Source organism: Capsicum annuum, unplaced genomic scaffold (assembly GCF_002878395.1).
Source record: "Capsicum annuum cultivar UCD-10X-F1 unplaced genomic scaffold, UCD10Xv1.1 ctg80710, whole genome shotgun sequence".
NCBI classification, from domain to species: Eukaryota; Viridiplantae; Streptophyta; class Magnoliopsida; order Solanales; family Solanaceae; genus Capsicum; species Capsicum annuum.
This window is the reverse complement of record NW_025891373.1, coordinates 315,172-327,144: the sequence shown is the minus strand read 5'-3', so window position 1 is coordinate 327,144 and position 11,973 is coordinate 315,172. Positions and strand designations below refer to the sequence as shown.

The 11,973-nt window shown below is 34.9% G+C and overlaps 1 pseudogene; it reads right to left on the bottom strand.

Moving 5' to 3' along the window:
* Nucleotides 1-6,501: 6,501 nt before the first annotated feature.
* LOC124895227 lies at nucleotides 6,502-9,500 on the bottom strand (annotated as a pseudogene).
* Nucleotides 9,501-11,973: the final 2,473 nt, after the last annotated feature.

Genomic DNA, 11,973 nt, shown 5'->3' with positions numbered 1-11,973 from the left:
TTACCTCAGGTGACATGTTATAGCTGTAGAGATCGTGGTTACTTTCTTGAGATTTCCCTAGTCATAGGGAGATTCGTAACACCCCAATTTTGGTCTGTGAAAATTTATTGACCTTTGAGCTTACTGCCCAAGTAATAACCCACCTTATGAGTTGTAAGGTGCCTTGATGGGTCATATGACCCAAATCGTTATCCGACCACTAAATTCTAGCTTTATTGCTACCTTGGTTATGACTTGATCCCAGTGAGTCAGCAAAACTCTATACGAGTGTTATAGTGTAAATCATAGTATGACCAGTGTTTGTTCCATATATTCCTGCCTAGATCTTGACTAGATTCAATGAGTCATAATGACTCTATATGAATCATAAGGTATCAATCGTAGGGTGCCTAGTGTATTTATAAAAATATTCCATCTAGATTACGACTAGGACCCTACGAGTCATATGTTCACTTGAAGAGTTATATGGTATGAGTCCTAAGGTCACCAAAGAGGGGGCTACTATCCAGACTGTGACTCATAGTGAAGAGTCATAGTGTGTCCTTATGAGTCGTAAAGTCACCCATAACAACTAGCAACTATTTTTTTTGTAATTTTAGTAAGGGAACTTTGGACATTTCCCTTTGTCCCCATACAAAACCCGTGACTTGAAAAACCTAGTAGGACCCTCACCCTCATCAATAATACACAAAAATAACTTATCTCTTCTCTCAAAATATCCCCAAGCAAGAGCATTAGGGTTTTCCAAGAGTGGTCTTCTAAGGGGTCAAGTGTGGTTTCTTCTTCTAATTTCTTGGTGACTAAGATATGTATATCTCTTCCTAAATTTCTGTTTTCATTATGGCATGAATTGGTTTAATATTCTCATGGTTTTGATGTTTGATTCTGAATGATTGGTTGAGAGTTTCTAATGGTAATTGTTAAAATGTTTTTCCTATAATTATTATGGATTTATTATGCATTAATTAATGATTTGTGAACTCATTTTAGTGCATGGGAATGGTGAATAAAATAGGGGTATAAGGATTCTCTAAATTTGTAAGCAATGGAAATAGGGGTACAAGGATTCCCAAAATAATTTGATTTTGGTATCAAAATTAATGAGAACCTAAACCCACTTGCATAATTGGTTTTGTAATGCGAATAACCATTTGTCTTGGCCTAGTTGTCTTAAAACTAATGCATGTCATAAATGGCTGACAGATAAGAATAATTATATTCAAAAGCTTATGGGGTACAAGGATCCCTCGTAGTGAATGATTTTATTAAAAACCTTGTGGGGTACAAGGATTTCCCCAAGTGAATAATTTTCTTAAAAAACTTGTGGGGTACAACGAATCCCCCAAGTTGATTTAATAATGGAGTCTGGGGGTATCAGGATTCCCCCGAGTGATGGCTTAATAGCATTTGCTTGCAAGCTTTAGTCGGTTTGACGATACAACTTCATAATGCCTTAATCATTAACTCCTTAAATTAATAGATGAATTATGTGTTAAATTTTTTAATTAGTCTTAAAAGGGGTTGTGTAGCTAAATATGAAGGTGGAGGTCCCGAGGGGCCGATACTAGAAACTTATATTTGTCGACGTTAGGTTTGGTCTTGATAACTATGTGCTTATGTCATGTGATATATACCTATATCATAGATGGCATAGGATACAAGGAATCCCCAGCCTTCTATGATATCTCCGATACGTGCGACTAACACCCACTAGGGCCCAATCAGGGGGATACAACTGGACCCACATAGATTATGGGTAATTTTATAACAATCAAGATACACATCCTAGGATAATGTTTAAAAGTCCATGTTAAGCCTTATTTCCTATCCCGACATGTTATATATATGTTTGTGCATGTGGGTATATGTATATGCTTACGACTAAATGCATTGGTATTGAATGATTTTGAAATGGTCAATCATGGTACTATTTGATCCCCTTATCCTTAGGTTATATGCTGATGCTAAACCCACTAACCATCTTCAGAAGCTGTATCCCCATGCGATGCAAGAAATGGAGACATTTCTACTTTTTATCCATTGTGATTGGTGGATCTTGGTTTGTTCATGAGTTAGTTTAAAGCGGTGAGTCTCCTTCTTTCAGATAGCCTGTTACTTCATGGTTTAGTATTTTTGTAGACTTTTCTTTGGACTTTTTTTGGTTATTATCGAGGGAATGTCCTAACTTAGATTATATTCAGTTTTATCGTAGAGGCTTTGTGTATTAGTGTAGATTTAGTATTGTTGTTGGTATTCTTAGATTCTTTTAAGCTTTTATTTATTCTATCTTGTTATATGTTTAAAATTTATCTACTGCTAGCTGTATTGTGATCAATTTGGTTTGGCAAAAGGGGTGGTCTCTGATCCTAGATGGACTTATGATACCCATCACAACTATGCCTGGGGGTCAGGTCATGGCAAAGTATGTATTAGACCCTAGGTTTATGGTCAAATAGGTGTCCATTAGCCGTGTCAAGTAGAGTCTCTTTTATGGGTGTGTAGCGCGCTACACTTATGAGGTAGAGGCTATGAGGTATTTAGTATTTTTTCCCTTTCTTGTGTTCTATTTTCAAGCTATAGAGGCTAGGATGTTGAAATCTCCTCTAATTCCGTTGTTCACTTTTCAAATCATGCCTACCCATAGATTTGATGCTCGTAGAAACTCTTTTATCCCACTTAGGGACGACGTAGACGGAACTTATCCTACTTATGGGATACAAACATATCTAGGGTCCTTGCTTCTAACTGTCCCCATGGAGTTCCACCTTTTCCCCCTGGTCTTCCTCAAACTCCTCAAGGTTTTGTGTCTAATGTTGAGTTCCACTATTCTATTCATGTGTTATCCCCAAAAGTGGCCCATTTGTCACACTAGCCTGGTCTTATTTGTGGAAGAACAAATTAGGCAAATGTGAGGGATAGGCAGAGCAAGAAGTTTAGATATTCAGAGCAGGGTGGCGGCTAGCAAAATATTAGAAAACATGGGAAGTAGGGACTAATAAGATGAATTGGGAGAGTTCCCATGCAACTATCAGTGCTTCTTATCCTAGGTCTTATAGCGATCATTGCTTTTAGGCCAATAGTAGGTTTGAGGCACAGAGTGCTCAGTCTTAGGCTAGTGGAGCTCAATCAGCCCTACCTTATCCATCTTGTCTATTTTATGGTAAATTGCATTATGGTTTCTGTAGTGAAGGGAGGAATAAGTGCTTTATATATGATCATCTTGGTGATATATAACGGGAGTATCCTTCAAGGGTTGCTAATGGGCTAATAAAGTTCTTATTGCCACATCCTTAGCTCTTGTACAACATGGTTCTACTTTAGGCTTTGGCACTGGCCGGAATTATCTTTATACTCTTAACCCTCGTCAGGAATTTGAGGCATCTCTTGATATTGTCACTGGTATGTTAAAGCTATTTTCTTACAAAGTGTATTACTTACTTGATCTGGGGTCCACTCTTTCTATGTGACCCCATATGTGGATATTAATTTTAGCTAGTGTCTTGAGTGTATTTTCAACCCTTTTTTGTATCTACCCTGGTGGCTCTGTTATGGCGAAAAGTGTCTATAAGGGTTGTGTGGTAACTATTTATATTAAAGAGACCTTGGTAGACTTGATAAAGTTTGATATGGTTGATTTTGATGTTATATTGGGATGGGTTAGTTCCATTCGTGCTATGCCTCTCTATATTGTCAGACCAGTAAAGTCATTCTCAAATTTCCTAAAGAGCCAATTATAGAATGAGAAGTTTTATTTCTTATCTTAGAATCCGAGAGTTGGTCTCCGAGGGGTGTCTTTATCATTTAGTCTAGGTTAAAGATTCTAAATTAGAGGGTCCTTCTTTGCAAACAATTTTATGGTTAATGAATTTTTAGAGGTCTTTCCTGACAATCTTCCTGGCATTCCTCCCAAATAAGGAAATAAACTTTGGGATTGATCTTCTATCGGAAGCCCATTCTATCGTTATCCCTTCTAATATAATGGCTAAGGTTGAGTTGAAAGAACTTAAGAAGAAGTTGAAAGATCTTCTTAATAAAGGTTTTGTCTACCTTAACATTTCTCCGTGGGGTGCTCCTTTGATTTTCATGCATAAGAAAGATGGGCCTCTTTGAATATGTATAGAATACAGGCAACTAGATAAGGAATTTAGGGTGAGCTCTCTATTGGGTGGGCTAGTATATTATGCGGGCTGCTTCATTAGTAGAACATGATTGTCGCTAGACACTAAGTTTGAACATCAGATATTGATTGAGGTGAAAAACATATTAGCTTATGGTAGCGATGTGATAATTGTGGGAGTAAATTGGTAGGCTTGGTGGGATGTGTCAAAGAGGTTAGATTGGTAAGTCAGGAAATATTAGAGTGGGTAATTATAATGTATATCAGAAGTTAAGTGTTAGAATGATGAATTGGGGTGAAGTTATTTGGGAAATAAGAGTATTAAGTTTATAAGATTATATCGAGCCCCAATTAGCATCCTGTTAGATGAGGTTTTTAGTATGCAAATGCCAGGGGTACCTAGTTCATGTTATTGAATGTCTTAGTGTAGATATGTATACTCATGAGAGTATGGTTCATAGGGTGATAGCTATAGGGTCTAGTGAAGGTTAAGATTATTATCTTTTGGGGGGTAGTGTCTTCATATTGTAGTTATTACGGAGATGGTGAACTAAGGTTGACTTTAAGTTTCTCTTGTGGTGGTGAGTTCCAGGGAAAAATCATGGTTAATCCACTCTTATTCTTGAAAATTTCTCTTACTTTAGTTTAAGAGTACATTTTATCAATTTCTTATGGATTCAAATTGTGCCTATTCCTAAAGTCAAATATTCTCTAAGCAACTTACGCCCATGCCCCAACCCTTGAAATTAGAAGCAATAACGGTTCTTGAAAATCCAAGCTTCCAAGTATTCTAGTCCTACGTTATGACGCCCTGATCTATAAACTTATGTCTCATTTTATGCTTAGTTCTAAGGATCTATACATTCAATTTGATACCGATTTATCTTATGTCATGTCCCAGCCTAAAATAATCCTATATATGTAACTCACAACTATTATCATTATTTAGAATGAGAGGAAATAGTTTTGATCCACAACCCTTGTCCTATTTCTTGAATATATAAATCTTAACTTTATTTTATATGACCCATGATGTATGCACTCGTGTTTCTCACTGTGCCCAGTCCGAAGAACTCAGGCTAGATTATCTTTATGCCGAAACAACCCTTTACTTATGATTTAGGTGGATGCTATGGATTATTTTGTCTCTTGTGTGCAGTGCATCTTTTCACAGACCTTATATTGAGTAGCATGACGGATAGGAGTTATAATTGAGAAGTAGCCCTCCCATTCTTGATGCTTGTACTCTAGTCCCTAAGTTACCCTCCTTTTCTTAGTATGGTAATGGCTATGGAATGTTTTAGGTGAGAGAGTGGATGTTCTTTGATGTGAACATTTTGTGGGTAACTACTCAGGTTAAGGTTATAGATGAAGATGGAAGAGTAAGATGAACTTGTGTCATATGAAATAGCTAAGAAGGGAAGATATGGTGAAAACTTTTGTGATAGTGATTGAAGTTGCTAGTGTTGGTGGGGAGATCCATAAAGTGGGTGTAGTAAAGAGAGGCTTGAATTTTAGGATTGATAAATCCGAAAATATGTGGCTAGTACTCATTGATTAAGACCTGAGGTTTTTTAACATAGTGATAAGATGGAGAAGTATTCTTGGAGGGGTGTAGAGTATAGCACTACAAAAAACCGCGTTTAGCAAGAGACCGATAGCATTGCTAATCAACAGAAATCCGTCGCTAAATCCATTTAGAGACGGATCAGCAGCAAAATATTGCGCGTTGCTAACCATTTAGCAACGGAAAAATAAAATCCATTACTAGATTTACAACGGAATAGAGACGTCCCATATCCATTGCTATATTTTAGCAATGAATATATTCGTTGTTATATTTATAAGTGTCGTTACTAATATCATGTTGTATTTCGTCATTTTGATTATTTCCTGACCAAATATTTCATTGCTAGTCCATCGCTAAAAATTCTCAATTTTTGTGACAAAAAATATTTTCCTCAATCCGTTGCAAATGTTTTAGTTTGGCAATGAGTAATTTTGTCGCTAAATTTGTCGCCATTACTTTTATTTCAATATCTTTTTATTTGTGTTTTGAATATTAATAGAATATTATAAAATTCTTATAATACCCAATATTCACATAAAAAAAGCCACATATATATAGATAGCAAAATCTTCTTATAATATCTAACATGCATATAAAATAACCCATATATATAGATAGAAAAAGTCTACACATCCTCAATACCAAACATAGCAACATCTAAAAACATAAGTATGTCCAAAACATCCTCAATACCTACATCTATCAAGTGTAATTTTTTGTTGCACAATTTTAAACGTTTCAACAAAATAGACCATCAAAAACCAATAAAATAGACCATAAAAAACCAATGCACTGATCGTCAAAAGTATCACAACTAATCAAGATCATTGCAATCATCATTTATGGAATCAAGATCGTCCAAAGGAGTAGCCGGAGGTGTGACAACTGATCGTGAAGAAATCAACTTCTGTACCTCTTCAATGACAATAGAAAAAAATTGATTTTTAAGTGCGGGAATCAATCGCTTCACAAACTCATCCAAATCCGAATCTGCAGCTGGTACCGATTCATGTGAAGCTAAAGATGAAGTCTTTCCACAAGAAATACACAGAGTTTGGCCGTAGTAGCCTTTGGCTTCAGATCCAAGACCAAATACTCTTCGCTTCTTTTCTCTTCCGGCAGCTTGGTAATATGCTTCAATTTGATCAATAACAGATTCTGATAATGTTTTTTCTTGTAATATTTCTTCAAATCTTTCCTGTAATAGTGGAAGTCAAATTATAACGGATTGAACTTACAAATGATTAGATACCAAAAAGTACTTTAAAATAAAAAATGAGAATTAAGTAAACTACTACATTAAGATTTAATCTTAAATGGACGATTCGGGAACGTTCATCAATGAAGGATTTTTCATCATGACCATGTGTGTAAACATGCAAATGTAACTCACTTGGTGTCGGATCTCGACCCATTTTAGCAGCCTGTAAAAAAGAAGTGTTGAGCATTGTACTAGAACAAAACTGCTGGAACATTTCATGTAAGCCAAAAATGTTTGTAAAGACATAATTCAAGTGGAACGTAGTTGGTCATCAGGTAAATATTATTAGTCGCGTGGTTAGAACTATGTTATCGAATTTACATTGCATCAAAATTACTGAGAACATATGCTAATAATGAACATTTGGAAATTTTTCAGTCAGATTCCAGTGTGAAGGTTATATAAGATGAAAACCAATCACATAAAACAGACAAGTAATTTTCAGAATCATAAGGTCTTGATTCTAACCAATACATCTCGAAGAGCATGTAAATATACGAATCCTCAGTAATATACCACTCTGCGACATATAAGCACAGTTTACATTGTAGTTTTTCAGGTTACAAGACAACAACAGAACACAACATACCAAATACAACACAAGAGACAAAAACAGTGAGAAATGATCAACATTTGAGATAAACAGTAAACAGAAATGCAACAATAGCATAATGTTGAACTAAGTTTAGACTGTCTCACAACAAATTACAGTTTAATACTTAAAATATATACTTACAAGTCTCTTTCGGTACTCTCCAATTGAGATAGATCCTCCCATGTGAGTTCCAGCAGTGACTTCTTTGCCTCCACGACGATTCTGTGCATTTTTTTTGGACTTTTCAACACACTTTGGATCTGCCCAAAGTCACTGCCAGCTTTCCCAAACATCTTTATGTATAAAATATTGCCTAATCCCTTTCTCTTTGATTTTAGCAATGAAATTTCTATACACAGTTGTTGCCTTACTCTGCCAGTGTTTCTTTACTGCAGCATCAGTAATGGAAGAATCCTAATAGAAGTGTTTCTGAAATAAATTTCCAAGATAACACATTAATATTGTATTTATAAAAATGAGTACACTTTACAAAATCAAATATGATGAAGATATATACCTTGAATTCCCCAAAATAGCCATCTTTTATGTCATATGAGACGCCTTTCCAATTGACTCCATTGTGATCAAGTTCACTTTTGAAAGACTCGTGTATCCTATTGGAGCATGCTTTAGAAGGTTTCAATCTGTATCAATGTGAAGACATTATTTAGAGAGTACTATAAATAAAAAATAATATATAATAATAATAGACAAGAAATGGACTAACCCTACAGAAGTTATAGTAATAAGGGTCCACACATGGCTCCGACTGGAATTACTTTCTCCATTTGTGTTGCTACGAGATATGTCCTCACCTACTTGGTTGGTTAGTGAAGAAGTACCTACAGTTGTTGGGTTGGTTTGATTTGGAGTAGTAGGAGACGTACTACCATGATTAGAAGTTGGAGCACCTACGCTACCAGCTATTTGTGGTGCAACTGTAGGAGTGGGAATAGTAGGCATGATTGCAGTACGAACAGACATATTAGTCCTAGCTGCTGACTTGCCCACACGCCCTATGCTTCCTAGACCTGTACCTCTTTCTCGAGTCATATCTATTAAAAAAATTATACTTGTTAAAGTGGAAAGAAGATGCAAATTTTGCACAAAAAGTCACAACATCATATAATATTCTAATTTTGAAATCCTATCCAACAAAGTACCTCACAACAACATACCTCAATGTCATTCTGGAATCCCATGTAACATTGGAATACTCACAACAAGAACCAAGAACAGACCAAGAACCACCAACATAATAAGAACCATCAAAATACTCACAACAAGAACCACCAACAGATCAAAAATCACCAACAGAACCACCAAAATACAACAAAATACTCCCATTGTAATTCTTCCCATAAGAACTTCTCCCAAATGAAAAACCAACAACAGAACAAAAACCACCACCAGAATTACAAAAATATTCACAACAAGAATCACCAACAGATCATGAACTACCAACAGAACCACCAAAATGCTACAGAATACTCCCATTATAATTTTGTCCACAAGAACTCTCAAATGAAGAACCAACAATAGATTATCAACCAAAAAAAAATAAAACATATATATATATGTGTAAACAGAAAGCAAACAGAAGTAGATTATGTTCAGCCATTTTCAAGAATGAAGTTGATTGGTTAAGACACTCACCTATTTGGTTCCTTAGAGTAGATGTACCTTCTCTTGTTCTGTTGATCTGATTTAGAGTAGTCGGAGATGATTCAGGAGTTGTATGGTTGCTACCATCACCAGAAGTTTGAACCGTTGATCTAGTTTGAGGAATCAATAGTTGAACTTAATTTGTATTATTTTGACCACCTATGACATCAGCTTGAGAAGTAACAATAGCAGGAGTGGAAATAGTATGTATGTTTACAGTAACATCATTATTACTCCTAACTGCAGACTTGCCTCCACTTCCTGTGCTTCTGCGACCTCGACCTCTAGCCATATCTATTAAAAAACTATATTAGTTAAAGTGGAAATAATATGCAAACTTAATAATACCAAGAGAAGCAAACAACAATATATAGATAAGGTGTTAGAAAATGTAAAAGAATAGTTGTAGCCTAAAAAAATGAATGAGAAATGAAAGAGTCAAAAATTAAGAAGTAGAGCATAAAACCAGTTGAAGCTATAAGTTTTGTGTAAACAACGAGACAAAGAAAATGATACTAGTTCGACAAAATGACAGCTCACAAAATAAAAATAAGATACAATAGCATATTTTTTATCAAGCACTAATCGCTATCTGTGTCTTTTTCCAAATCTTCCTCATCATCTTCCTCAGTTTCCTCAGTTTCATACTCTTTTTCTGTAGCAACCTCTTGGTTGTCATGATGTTTTTGTAAAAAACCATCATCAGTGACTTTATCCATTTCAATTAAGCCACCATTTGCATTATGTAAGTGTATGTTTTCATCTGTGGCAACATTCATGTATATCTCGTAGACTTGAACTTCTTAAACTTGAAATAAAATATTTAGTTCTGCAGCTCTCTCAATTTCCTCATTGGGTAATTCAACAACATTTTGAGGTTTGATCTTCAATACATCTACCCAATCATCCTTGTCCTTTTTCTTGCTAGGATAAGACACATAACACACTTGAGTTGTTTGCATTGCCAGAATAAAAGGTTCATATTTTTTATATCGGCGACGATGGTTAATATCAACCAATTTATACTGATTATGCATTTTAATACCAACATCCATAGTTGGATCAAATCATTCACATTTGAATAGTACAATTTGCTTTAAAGGTGTTTCGCGGTATTCCACTTCTATAATCTCTTTTATGCGCCCGTAGAAATCACCAAAAGTTGGATCTGAAATACAAACTCCACTGTTCATTGTTGATCTTGCGCTACCATGAAAATTCATATGAAACTTGTATCCATTAATAAAATACACCGAATGAGATGTAGCGCCTATCAATGGTCCACGAGCAAGACTACATAGGAATTTATTCTCAATATGATTGAGCCAGACCTATTTAGAAGATTATAAAATTTAGTTCAATTTCATATGTTAATTTAAGTGCATAATTGTATAAAAGATCTTAATTTTTGAAGCCTTACATATTTCTTGAACCATATAGAGAAATTTGTTTTAAGGCTCTCATTTATTTGATCTTGAGAGACATTTGGAAATTCTTCTTGCAAACATTGCACAAACATACTTCATTTAAAGAAAAAAGATTTCAATTTCAAGTCATGATTTATGAATATTCTTATAAAATTAAGTTGATACAACTAACTTTGTTACCTCACATATGGCTTAACCTCTTCACAATTTAGCAAATTGTAAGTGGGCAGTGTTGATTTCCTGAATAGTTAGATTCCTCTTTTTTGATTCTCCCCATAATCATCTGGGATGGGTGAATATTGATAAATTTTCTTCAGCTTCTTCCATACTACCACCATCATCATTTTGATCCACATTATGATTGGATGTCATGACATATGGTTCAAAATAATGAGAAAAAAATAGTGTTGACTCTATCATCAAGTAAGCTTTACATATAGAACCCTCAACACTTGCTTTATTTCTAATCATTATTTTAAGACTTCCAAGATACCTAAATAGAAAAATGGATAAACCATCATATTTGAAAAGTAAATAACAACATTATTCTCATAAGTTAAACTTGAATTTTTGCATTACCTTTCAAAAGGATACATCTATCGATATTGTACAGGTCCAACAGTCTTTGCTTCATATGGAAGGTGCACAGGTAGATGTTCCATTGAGTCAAAGAACCTAGGAGGAAAAATACGTTCTAACTTGCACAATATTTGTGGAATATCTCCCTATAATCTCTCCATTTCATCCACTCGGAGAGTAGTTGATGTAAGATCTTTAAAGAATAAGCTCAATTCTGTAAGTGCCTGCCATACATTATTTGGAAGTAGTTGACAAAAAGCAATAGGCATCAATCATTGTATGAACACATGACAATCATGACTCTTCATGCCAAATAACTTTTTACAGATGTGTCTGGGAATCTACCCAAATTTGATACATACCCATCAGGAAATTTTAAGCCTTTCACCCAATTAAATAAGCTTGTGGTTGCTTCCTTGTCTATTATATATACAGCTTTGGGATATTTTCCAGAAGCATCCTTTGCCAATTGAGGTCGATCACAGTAATTGACCATATCTAGACGAGCTTGTGGATTGTCTTTGGTTTTCTTATCAATATTGAGGACCGTATTAAATACATTATCAAAGAAGTTTTTCTCAATATGCATGACATCGAGGTTATGTTGAATCATGTTAGAACTCCAATAAGTTAAATCCCAAAAGATGCTTCGTTTTTTCCATCCACAAGAATTACATATTCATTAATTAACTTCTTTTATATCTAACTCTGTTACTTTTCTTATCCCTAAATCACAAATTTGATTCAATATCTCTTCTT